This window comes from Rhea americana, unplaced genomic scaffold (assembly GCF_003343005.1).
Source record: "Rhea americana isolate MKP2758 unplaced genomic scaffold, rheAme1 scaffold_6, whole genome shotgun sequence".
NCBI classification, from domain to species: Eukaryota; Metazoa; Chordata; class Aves; order Rheiformes; family Rheidae; genus Rhea; species Rhea americana.
In genome coordinates, this window is record NW_028186756.1 from 9,531,118 (window position 1) to 9,543,286 (window position 12,169).

The 12,169-nt window shown below is 35.7% G+C and overlaps 1 protein-coding gene across 1 annotated transcript in view; it reads left to right on the forward strand.

The window, feature by feature from the left end:
* Positions 1 to 12,169, forward strand: part of DACH2 (dachshund family transcription factor 2) — a 175,190-nt gene that overhangs the window by 73,700 nt on the left and 89,321 nt on the right. The gene's annotated exons all lie outside the window — the stretch shown is intronic.

Consider the following 12,169-nt stretch of genomic DNA (forward strand, 5'->3'; position numbering starts at 1 on the left):
CTTGAATAGATRTTACTAACCAGAACTATGAAATAGGGTCGTGATAAATATTTGTTACAGCCTGTCCAGCTGGAAAACCTTAGAACTAAGTCACTGAAACCTAACCTGTGTTCAGTCTAGACTACAATAAACATAGCTGTAGACCTGAACGAAGTTTCCTGAGTCCCAGCTCCGTAAGAACAGGGTTCAGAGTTTAAATCAGAAATGGATTCCTTGAAGAGAGTATCTTTTCTGTTTGTTCTAAAGACCTTTTCAGGTGTATGGAAGAGGTCTTACTGTGATACTATGGAGAAAGAACTAAGGAAGCTGCTGGATACTTAAAACAGTAAGGGCAGGTCTTTTTAGACTCACCTTTCTTGATACAAACTCTTCTCTTTCAATACACTCCATTTTTTAAAAATTGGATGTCCTTTGTTTCCATTACCAGTTCAGAAACAGAGGGATTATCTGATATCTCCTGCATTCAGAACTCCCACTGGCATGCACATGTATCTGGAAGTCACRCATGCATCTCAAAGGACAAAGCTGCTCTAGCAGTTTGGGTGCTTGGATGGTGTATAGTGTATATGCATTGTACCATCAAAATGGTAATTTATTAGACCAATAAAGCAACAGCTGGGAGGTCTTAGACTCATTTTCTAAAGGAATAACTTTGAATTCATGACAAATTGTGCACAAAGCAGTCTTTCCAAAACTGGTATTGCCTTTTGCTAATTTTGTGTACTCATCTGTATTGAAGAAATCTGGCTTCTAATTCATGCATTAAACCCTTCCCCAGCTTTCTGTTACGTAGAATATGTATTTCCTTTTCGCCTCTCAGACCCTAATCAATTAGTGCACATTGAATTCAGAAAAAAAGCACTGAAAAAGTGTTTAATTTGTGTAGTTTTAATCTGTGTATAGTTCAAAATGAAGTTATGAGGTTTTACTGAAAGTTAAGAAGTATAACTGAAGATCGAGTTGCTGTATAAAAGCAAGGAAGCTTCAGGTAGAAAAACAAATGGCGTTAATATTAGTATTTTTTTAAAAGCTGCTGTACAAAAGCTTGCTAAATTCTCTGATTATGGTTAGGTATGTTACCTGCTGTTAAAAAATTTGTATACTACTGATGGGGCGAATCTACGGTGCAGTAATCATATTATTTTAGTTACCTAGTTGACAAGTTTTATGGGGGACTATCATACAAACCTTTCTAAAGTGTATCAAGGATGTGCATATTAAATGAAAGTTCTTTGTATCTTAGCAATTCAATGACTTACAAAACTGACTCAATACTCAATTTAAATATTTGGAAAAATTCCCACTTACTTTATCTGAAGTTACATTTGGGCCCAAGGATAAGGATATGGTGTAAGTGGTGTAAAGATCTTTTTATAATTTTTTTGCTCCCTTTTCATTGCCTAATTCAGTAAAATTACCCAGAGTGAATTAGCTGGAGTGAATGCCAACACTGCTTGCAGACAAAGAAATAAGTCTTTAACAAAAAGGGCTACCACTAATAAATAATGCTAATAGTCACAATTTTTCTTTTTTAATATCTTCAATGCCAGCATGAAGATCGTTAAGATCATTTTTGTAAAGCTTAGTTTCTCTCTCTCTCTTTGGAGGATCATTTTTAAAAGGTTTACATTAAGCAGGACAGCAGCATATGTCAAAAAAGAAAACAAAACCCAAAGGAATGTAAAAATTTAACTAGGAAGAACTCACTTTACTATACAGAATAACTGAGGAATTATCAATATTCACTTTAGAAAACTCATAGGAGCCCGAGGTAGGCCTGGAGAGAGTTGCATTTTCTTTAGAAGTTGATACACACTTTGTAACTTTGATTCACTGTGAGGAGAACGCCATGATAATTCTGTGTACTTGAAAGCTTTACCAAATGTTTGTTTTGCTCTAGACTGTTACAGTTTAAATGACTATTAAAAACAAAATGGGGATGTGAAATGAGAAAGAAAATTGAATTTAATTTTTTTTTTTGCTAAGAAGAGAGGAAGAAGAAACACAGTAAAGGAGTCAGAAGCCTCATAAGTGAGAAAAACATTTTATTTTAGGAGAGAGACCTACAGTTTCTTTGATTTGAGGTTGTGTTTAATAGCTTCTGTAATGGCTGCAACATGACTCTGCATCTAGATTTCAGCATGAATAACAACCTGCTCGTGTTTCATTTAGCTCCAAATGAGAAATTCTGTCTTTTATTGTTTTAGGAAATTAGTCTATGTACTATTGCTCCTGGAACTTTATAATTAATCACTAAAGGTTATGGCTGTGGAGAGTTTGTGGGAAATAGATGTCTGAATGATTATAATTGTAGCTGTCAAATCAAAAATATAGTTATAGAGAGCAGAGGACTTTTTGTTTGCTTGGATTTTTTTTCTTTTTACTGTAACAAGGAATTTAAGGATTGCAGGTTTACTTAAAAGAACAAATATAAAGATTACTGTTTTTTTCACTGCAGTGTTACACATTGACTTCCTTTGGCGTGCCTAAGATACAACACCACTAAATGTTTCACTTTAGGATGTTGCCTAACTCCTCTTGTAATATTTTGGTAGATGAGTGGAATAGTCTATTTTGCTGTTGCTTGTTTTGAATTAAAAATGTAGTTGATGAGAATGAAGTCCTAAAATCTTACTGCTTGATCTTTCAGAAATGTGTCATTGTATACAGGTCAGTAACATAATAAAAAAGTGGTGAGAAGTTCTTGTCATATTCATTTCAATCCTCATCTGTATCAATTGTAGTCAATATGAAATCATTTTGCATTTATTTCTTTAATAGTGCCTAAAATGTCACTTCTGCAGTTTCTTTCTCTGTGTGTGAGCCTATGGCAGTAGAAATTTTTCAAGATATTTTATACCTGAAGTCAGAATTCAGTAGGTTTTGGTTCTTTCAGTTTAAAATCTGAACTCTAATTTGGGATCACTAGCACTAATCTGGGTCTGAACATGACTTCCTCAGATAGCTTCTACTTCAAATATGTGAATAACAGAATATGGCTTGTATTGTGCTCTAGCAAAATACAAGTATGAAAGTGAATCTTACCAGCACATCTAACAAAGTGCCAGAACTTGGGAGTAAGTGTACCGCTTCTTTTCTTACTTCTAGTACAGCCTTGTAGTACAGCTGGTATGCTTTTGCCATCAGGTCCTGTCTCCTTTTCTGATGCTGCAAAAATATCAGTCATAGTGGAAGTTAGTACTAGAATAATCTAAATATGTGATTAACAAAAGAACTTGCTGCAGGAGGCAATACTGGAACTGTGGGAAAGAAAAGTCTACCTTTATAAAAATTATATACTTTACATGTATTTTTTAATTGAAATAATGCATCAGTTCACAGTGCTGTGAAGCATGTTGTTATACATTTGAACATTAGTGTCCTCCTTCCCCTCTTTCCCTCTGCAGAAGTGAATGAGATTTTTTTTTTTTTTTTGGCACCTTCCTACTCATCATATGAAGTGTTGAAACAAACTTCCCAGGCAGCTGAGAATCTCATACTTAGTCCTGTGCTGTATGTTCGCTGGCCTCTCATTCCAGCTGATCTGTGCTATCTGTTCCACGTGGAGTAGTCTTTACGTCCAGCTCCTTGGCAGGATCTGGGAAAGAAGGTTCAAGTTAGAGGATACCATAGTTGGGAAAACAGGTTTCTGAAAGTGGAAGATTGCCAGTAGAAACTACATCATCCTGAAATCTCAAATTCCCAGTGGCTGTAATTCTTTCATAATTCCTCTTTTTTTCTTTCTTTTCTTTCTTTCTTTCTTTTTTTTTTTCCTACTCTGTAGAAAGTCTTTGGAGATAGTTTGCTGATCACACTCTGTACACACGTCTGGGATTATCTTGATTATAGAGGTTAACATTAGCTAAGATGGTAATGCTGTAAAGAATGACAGATCATCCATGCCAGGAGCCATGTGGCCTTTCATATTCCAACTCTTTAGGAAATGAATAAGATCAAGAGTTTGAAGCTGGCAGCTGAAGCCAGTATGGTGGATGCATGTGCAAATTTCTCAAAGGCCAGCCACATAACCAATTTTGTTGTTCCATAAAAAGCAGAATAAATAAAACAAAAACTCTCTGTTTGCCCAAAAGTGGTTAGAAAGATCATCTGTTTCATCATCATGCAAAACTAATATTAGGTGAAGTGGAGTCTGGAATTTAACATATAATTGCCTAGAGAAATTTGAAACTTACTTGATACCAGATTTTTTTTTTTTTTAAGTAGCATGGCAGCAGGTAATTTGTACAAATATCCTGTGTATATGATAAGACATGAATATGAAAGATTTCAAAGTATGGTATTGGTGATACTATGTGAAAATCCTTTAAGGGTGTTATGTTATGTGGTTGCATAGGCAAAGAAGGCATGATAGTCTGTGACAGTACCTGTTTGTACAAAACCTCAGTGCAAAGAATAAAGCAGTTATTTCCTTCTGTTAGCTTTTGGAGTTAACATGCATGATTTAATAAATGTGTTTTGCTTTCCCAAGAGAGATATCAAACAGTACTAAGTGTTTCAGTGGTATTTCCKTAGGAAGTCAAAATGTTATTCTGTATGTAGAGTCGTGTTGCTAAATTTCCAGACATGGAACTAAGTTAGGCAGAAAAGAAAGGAAAAATACTTTTTACATTTGATGATCAGAGGGAAAAACAGTCTTCATAGGAAAAAAAAAAAGTGTTACCTTTTTATCTTTTCTTCCTTTCAGTACCTGCCATGCAGTTTTCTCATAAATGCAAACATCCTTCACAATCTGTTTAAAAAACCACAAATACATCACTCAGAGGAATATTTAAGGAACCATCAGGAGGGAAAAAGCTCATTGGTTTAATGGAATACTGTCAAGGAAAATCAGCATCACAAACGACACAGGGGCAGAATTGATACTTTTGCACTGACATGTTAAAAGAAAATCCCATGCATTATTTAGAAAACCCAGAAATCTGTCAGCTGTATGATTGCCGAGTTAGCAGAAGCAGGAGGATGCTGCTCAAGTTGAAAAGAAACGCGTAGGCACAGATCCATATTGTAACCTTTCATGTTCTCCACCCACCATGAATACCCAGCTATTACACGGTCAGCATTTTTTAGCTTTTCTCTTTTAAATTTTTCAAGTGCTTGAAAAGTCAAAGAGGTAGGTCTTTTATTTTAAAAAGCAGGATGCTGAAGCTGTTATTTTATTGTAAGAGTAAAAATGACAAGACCGGAGAACAGATTTTTTTAAACTTGAAGAATGCCATGCAGACTTCATGAAGTCATTTTCCTGTTGTTAAAGCAAATATTTTTATATGTTATATGAGCAGACAGTTGTTGTTTCAAAGGTGATTATTTTATCTAAGCAACTCAAAACATTCATGCCGTTTCAAAAATAGAACCAGCCAAAACTACTATTGGTATTTTTAGAATCAGTTGAAAAGCTAGTGAAGCATACATTTCATTTTTTTGTTTGTCCTTTTTCCAGGAGGAATATGCATTTTGGTTTTCTGTACCAACCTATCCAAAAGCTAGGCTTGTTTGAGTCCCACCCTAGCAGATACATGAAAACGTTTCATCCAAATTGAGACATCAGTACTGTTTCTTTAAATATGTACCTACTTTGGTCTCACGAAGTGTGAAGATACTTGCTTTTTATGCTGCAAATTGGGTATAGCATATAGAGAATAGTGAGGTATGGTTAGCCACTGACTGGGGAATTGAAGTGAACTGCCAGACCATAGGCATCTGACACAAGCAGATTGGTCACTGGGATGGTTAGAAAGAGGATGCTATTTTTGATGTGGTGTTGTCCTCCTGCGTACAGGACATTGTACTGGAAGTGTGCCTCGGTATAATGTGTTAGATCATGCAACAGATGTGGACAAGCATCTAAGCTGGCTGGAAGACAGGTGGCAATAGTCAGCGCAGTGCTGAAGCAGCTTGGATGATCTCCTGAAGATCGGAGATGAGTTTAGAGAGTGTCCCATCTACTTGGGACTCATTTTTTKGGGGGATGCAGGAGGAGGCTGGAATAGGGCTGCACCTTGTTACAGCATGCACCTGCACATACGAGTGGGAAAAAACTCCAGAAATCCTCACCTGAGACATAGGTTCGTCATGCCTTAATTCATGCAGCAGAAGTGAGAGTGTACAAACGGTGAAGGCCGAGTTGTGTAAGGCGGCTGCGTTAGGCAGTGGGTGCTGGAAGGACCCTCTGGGTGCCTTGGCTGTGAGGACAAGCGCTGCATAGCAGCGTTTCTCCTATGGCCATCATACTTTAATAAGAATCGCATATTAATGAAACTCCCTGGCTTTCAGGATGCATGTTCATACATAGAATTGGAAGTGTGTTTTCTTGGAAGTTTCTTGAACCCACTTGCAAGTTGTTTCTAAGAAGTTGTAAGCACTCTTCTCCAGTGAAAATGGAACAAAGGAACACAAGATTCAGATAATTCTGAGGATTTAAAAAGCTTCATCCATTTGCTGTTTGTTATAAAATTTCTGTTGCTGAATGATACAGAGCAGTGTATTCCTTGCAGATACATGGGGCCTTCCTAGAGCCAGGGACTGACAATTCTGCAGGAAAATATAAGTGTGGTGTTTTCTTTCTGAAGATGCAGCTTCTCAAAAATTAACTGGGCAGTGATAAGTTGATTGCTTGTTTGAGTTGTATCTTGTTTGTATTCTGCTGTGTTCTCCTCCATTTCTTTATAATGGTGACTGCTTTCACGGGGCCTCTCAGTTATTCTGAGAACTCGAGTCTACGTACGAAACTTGTAAACAAGATGCACATATATCTATTTCTTTGGCAAATGGTTTTTTTGGAGTCTAAATATTAGTGGAGAGTTTCTGCCCTGTTACCCCACCACTGAGAACTAGTAGAACCATGGCGAGGATTTAATACCAAGAAATTTAGGATGCTGTAGAGAACTACAGTCTCTGTAGAGTACAGAAGTGGGTTTGTTTCTTGTCTGTAAGCTGTTTTAAATAAGGTCTCATTTCAGCTAGTTTCCTAAGCAGTAACATATTTAATGAGTGTGAGTGCTTTAATTAACTTTTTACATGTATTCTTGTTAAGTTAAATATGAACTTATATAGTTTGTAGCTAAATATATTTCATTCGCAAATAAATGCTGATTCATCAGATGATATTCGTATATTTAGCTTCATTGAGAACCAACTTGAAGAAACGTGAAATCTTTGTGGTTGTAGTTTTAAGACTAATAAAGGAAATAGAACTTTGGACAACTTGTAAAAATCAAATTCTTTATGCTTTTCTCTGTAACTCCGTGGCATCTTTTTCTTTGAGAAGAATTTCTCTGTTTCTGATTTTTGGTGCTCATCTTATGATGTTTAATACATGTTTATATAAACTTATAACTAAATTAGTCGATGTAATGTATCTTAAAGATCAAGCAAATGTAGATACTGTTTCATATAGACTTCTTTTCTAAAAAGTAGATACTATTTCATATAGACTTCTTTTCTAAAAAGTTTTTATTAAATGTCTAAGATCTGGTTTGTGAGAATTTTTGGCTGTTTGGGTAATTCTCAAGGGTATATTTTTATATGGATGAATTACAAATAGATGTTGCTAAATGATTATGTATGGAGAATATATATACTTCTAAGTTTATATTTCAACAGTTAAACATATCATACAATCTGTTTCCTTAGTGTATTTTGGCTGTTATCTTATTTGAAGCCTAAGAACTGCTGTTGGTTTTTTCAAGAGCATAAAGTACATTTTTTCATAAAGACAGAATTCATTATGATGAATTTTAAGTTTTACTGGAACAAAGTTAATATAGAAAATCAAGATTCATATCTATACAAAAGAATCCCCCCTCCCCAATATCTCCAGGTACATGCAGTGTAATGATAAACAACCTCTCTGGATTCTTGCTGTATCTACTGTCAGAATTAAGTGCAGCAAAAGATAAACTAATGACAAAATGCAAATGGTATGGCTAAACTGCTTAGAATTGAGAGCTTTCACATRTCTGTCACCTTTCAGATCCTTTACAAATTTATAGTCTCAGAGTGCAGAGGTCTAAATCTTCAAAGCTTGAAAAACAGAGGTGCAGCATGAACTAATCTTCATTTTTTCCCCTATCTTCTTACAGCAGCACTAATGGAAATGTATTTTGTTTAATGACTCTGAAATCCTGTTTGTAATTAGATGTGGGAATTGGTCTTACTTTGTAACAGATGATACTGGAATAATAATATGAGAGATGCTACGCTGAGACCACTATCCTCCTAAATCTATATCATTTTTCATTTTATTGACAGGAAATGTGTTCCTGGAACAAAGAGATTGATTTTAAGGAGTAGAAAAATAATGTGTAGTAAAAACTCAAATGAAAACATTTTAGCATTGCTTTAAGTATATCACAAGAGTACATTAACCTTTTCACTTTATTTTTAGTTTTAGTAAACAATCTTATAATAATAGTTGCTCTGTCAGTGATACTATCTTTGAGTTAATGCACCAAAAGGTAGGGAACCTTAATTAATGACAGGGTGCCTACAATTAAAATGCATATCATATTTCAGAAGGATTATTCAAAATAATTAATTTTGTCTGTTAAAACAGTTTTACAGTCACAAATGAAGTAATTAGGAGTGGGCACAGAACATGTGAGTGCAGGCTGAGCTCAAGCAGCTAGTCCCTTCAGAGCCTAAGTTGTCTTTGCTAGGTTTTGATCTCATAAATCATTTTGGCCACTGTTGAGTCAAGGCTACATTTATTCCTGGGTTATAATTTTCACACTTGTTAGGAGTAGCAGATATTAGTGCTCAGTATCAAGATGCCAGAGGAAAGCAGGTTGTTCAGAGTGTCCCTTGTTAAGATGAGGTCTCATGTTTCTCTGCAAGGGTACAGTAACTTCCACGGCACTGTGGGGAGCAAAGCTCATCAGAAATGTGCTAAGTTTAGGACTTTGAGTATAAATTTGTATTAAGTCAAATACAGATTAGATGCATTGCACTTCCAAAGGAAAAATCATTCCACTTTAGACATTTTAGGAGACTCCTACAACTGCTAAATGACAGGCATTTACAATGAATACCGCCCAGCCCTGTGCTGCTCCCGGGAAGGGGAGCTGCTCTCTCTGCAGGTAGGCAAAGGAAGGGCAAGAAGGCATTTCCCCATTTCACCCCTTGGCTCTAGCCTTCTGGTCGTGGTGCTCAGCAGCAAAGGGAAGGAAAATGTGTGCTTCCAGATCTACCTCTCTGAAATTATTTTGCATTTTATGTTAGATTATTGTCGGATAAATGCAAAACTGGAACTGGGACCTTGAACCATCAATTAATGTTAGCTGAACTCTGGTAATTAAAGATACAAAAAATGCCAAGAAGCATGCCCATTTGTCCTCAGGGATTCACAGATTTTCTGTAGTGCTACCAAAGAGTAAGAAAAGTAAAAAGTACCGTACATCAAATACATCTTTTTTTTTCCTTTTTTTTTTTTTTTTTTGCTGAGGTCTTTGTATGTATCAAGTTTCAATAAAATCTTGTCCATATATAATCTAACACAGTGTAACATATTTGTTTGAATACTATGGTGTATTAGCATGCTTAACCAATGCATTTTTAATTTCCAGTTTCAGCAAGTAAAGATAAAGGAAAAGCTATTAAGTATATAAATAAGGAGAAGCAAGTGTTGGTGATAGTTGCTTTTATTAATACTAGTGAGTCAACTTCAATCTCACATTAATGATATTTTAACAATTAAAAACACTTTAATATTTTAATTACGTTTTAAAGTTTAGAACATTCTTGTTCTTGTTAAGGCATATCTAAGTTATGATGAAAACTGGCATATTACCTTTGATGCAGGCCACATACTGAGAGGGCCCCAAAGGATGCCGGTGATAGTGATACAGCTGCCAGCAGCAGGAGTCTCATGAATTACAATTTTAATCAGATTGAAAAAAAGTCCCCTAACATACAGTTAATTCATGTTTATGGTAAGAAATGTTTGTAATATAATTATTTGGAAGTAGTAGTATTAATCCAAAGAATATTTTAAAGGGGTGTTTTTGTTAAGGATTCTGTACTAGATTTTTGCAAAGTGCCCTAAACTGACATTTTTGCCACAGAAATTCAGTAGCAGTTTTATTTGCAACAGTTGGTGCTGTTTAAATGTCTAGCTGATTTGTGAATTTGATGAGACAGAAGTGGTCTCAAGTAATTCTGCCTTATTTACACCCACAGAATAAGGGGTATTTCTTAGTTCTGGAGCATGAACTGCATGGGACATAAAGAGATCTGAAGCCTTATTAATTTTGTAGCATACCTTGGTTATCCTGAATAATTATATTTGAGTTTTTTTTTTAATTAGGATCTTGATCCATAAGAGAATCAGGTTTATGCATTTATTTCTGTGATTTTAAAAGTAAGCGTATGACAGTTTTGCATAATAACTTATGCTTTCTGCTCTATATTCTGTTTTTAAAAAGCTGGAATCCAAAACTGTGAGTGACATTTTGGTAGAATTTTAACAAGTACGCTCATTACCAAATTAAAAATAGATACAGGTGGGTAGTCTATGTTTTTAGCTCCTTTTTTAAAAAAAAAACCCTAGCTGTACTGTGAAATGCTCACTTTCCTGTGTACGGGTTTCAACTTGGGAAACACAGTAAGGATGTACCTGACGACAGTGTTTCAGAATAGACGTATTTTCTCAAAGCATGGTGTTTTTGAAGAGTGGAACAGCTAGGGGCTTTTCTTGGACCAGTCTTGTAGTTTAAGACTATAATTTAGCACAATGATCTGTGAACATCCTAGGTTGTATCATGTGATGCAGTCYATTACGTTGCAGTGTATAAGATCTAGTTCAGATAGTAGATGTAGTTCAGCTGTGGCAATGTGGCATTCAGAACAGGCCAGTTTACGTGCAGTTTGCCGCTACCTCTAGATCTGGTCTCTGTACTGCAGTTTGTAGTGTCTGAAGCTGTAGAAGAACAAGACTTGCACATCTGTTGTCTTCTCCGTGCTCTGTGTTAAACATGAGTCTTGCCAACATCACTTCTGGCAGATGGTTGTCCAGCTTAATTTTAGAAACTTCATAGTTTCTAAAACTTACCAATCATGGCCATTTTCCTAATACTTAATGTAAATTTTCTGTGCTATAGTGTTGTCCATATTGCTTCTTGTTCAGTCCGCTGTAATTATGGAGACCAGTTTGTAACCCCTTTTTTACTGAATGTGTCTTTAAYCTAGTGAAGACTACTAGTGAGTCTCCTATTTATCTTTGCTTCTCTACACTAAATACACCTGCTGTTTTGGACTTTCCTCATATCCTTGATTTTCTAGGTCACCCATGAGTTCTCACTGCTCTCCTCTGCCTTTCTCTGTGTGATTCATATCCTTACGGAATTCAGGTTTCCCAAGGTGGGCACTGTACTTCAGCCGAGACCATCCATGTGCTGTACACATCCATGTAGAGCAGGATGGGGCAAAGAGTCTCCAAGTTGCGCATAGAGCTATCCTGTATATACATGTGAAACTCTCACTTTCCTGACATTTCCTGAAAGCATGATACTGCTGACCTGTGTTCACCTACAGTCTACTATAACCACTATTTTTTTTTTTTTTTTTTTTTTTTTTGCAGGAGAGCTACATAAACAGTCAACCCTCATCTAAATCTGTGATAGTGGCTCCTTCTACTTTTTCATCTGCCCTGACTGAATTTTCATGTTATATCTGAATATTTTCACGTTTTCTCTTTTCAATGTCCACAGAGGTTTAGATAAATTTTGATAAAGATCCAGAGTTTTGGGTAGATAGATGAATTCTGCAGTGTATGTTTACTATATTGAGCCTAAAATGCTAACATCTGCCATTGAATGTGAAGCATTTCATTCAAAAGAGTTTGGCCATTTTATAGTTCATACTGTATTTACAAATCAACTGAAAGTTAATTCAAGTTGATAGTTGATATTGTGAAAATCAGTATTTCCTGTTCATATCATATGCATTTTTTAACCGTAGAGAGCTATCTGCTATTAATATCTTTTGTTGTATATCTTCTGTATTTACAGTAAATCTGGCAATAAAACCTTTTTTGACATTTAATCAGTAGCAGAGTTGTTCTGCTCTCATTATATATTCATGAACTTTATCACCAAGACAAGACATAAATGTTGAGCTTGCCTTTAAGATSAGACATGTGCTGATGTTTAAAACC